Source organism: Nannospalax galili, unplaced genomic scaffold (assembly GCF_000622305.1).
Source record: "Nannospalax galili isolate Female #2095 unplaced genomic scaffold, S.galili_v1.0 scaffold1095, whole genome shotgun sequence".
Lineage (NCBI taxonomy): Eukaryota > Metazoa > Chordata > Mammalia > Rodentia > Spalacidae > Nannospalax > Nannospalax galili.
The window spans coordinates 705,076-706,201 of record NW_008336027.1 but is presented as its reverse complement, the minus strand read 5'-3'; positions in this window follow the sequence as shown (position 1 = coordinate 706,201).

The following is a 1,126-nucleotide window of genomic DNA, read 5'->3' as shown; positions in this document are numbered from 1 at the left end:
AACCTAAGTGTCCCTCAACTGATGAGTGGATAATGAAAATGTCGTTCATTTATACAATGGAGTTTTTTACTCAGCAGTAAAGAAAGATGAAATCATGAAATTTGCAGATAAATGGATTGAACTAGAAACTGTTATACTAAGTGAAGTAACATAGACTCAGAAAAAAATCAACATATGTTCTCCCTCATATATGGATCCTAGAACCAAATGCTGATACGTATGTCTCCAGACATAACTACAGGAACCAGGATAATGGAAAGGAAACAGGGAGGAAAAGGAAAATAAAGAACCTGAAAGAGAAGAGCAGTAGGAAACAGGCCTTAATAAGGTAAATATGGATAAAAACTGGGCTAGTTTAGGGGAGGGGGGAGGGAAGGAGCCTAGGGGATAAGGGGAAAGAAGGAGCTCAAGAGAGGTAGGACCATAGGAGAAGGGTAAGGGAGAAAGGGGGGAAATGGGGGGGATCTTGAATGGGAAAACCATGATGGATCGGTGAGAAAATGCAAGAGATAAATTATTCCTAGCTAGTTTTGAAAACCAGAGGGAACCATATTACTCCTATAACCTACTGACAAATTATACATACCAGATCAAGAAATATATGTCTAGGTAAGGCTTATCTGAGAACAACTGGTCTTTGCCCAAGATTTATATATATGACACACAGTGATTAAAAGTAACAGACTGGTAGAACTAACTTTCTTGTATGTTTAACAGACATACTTTGAGGCCTATAATAATTTGGTCAGAGGGACATAAAGGACACTTTTTGCTCCTTGCCCTCCTAGGTCAACTAGTTCCAGGGGACTATGAGCATCTCTCAAAATGTCCTGTCATCGTGGTGGGTCACCTGTCCTCTTGATCAAGGAGGCCAAGGAGACCCCACCAGATGGACTTGAACCAGTGTCCAGTCTACAAAGAGGAGGGTCAACACAGAGGAATCACTTCCTCCATGCTTCCAAGTGAAGCCAACCATGGTCAAGTAAGACCTTTGACTTATCTTCACATAGGCAGAACTGGTAAAAGAAAGGAGCCAGGGTCTCCTCCCAAGCCCATATGACCCCTGAGGAACAGATCCTCAAATGACCTTAAGAGTAAAAATACATCAGTTTATGTGGACCAACTG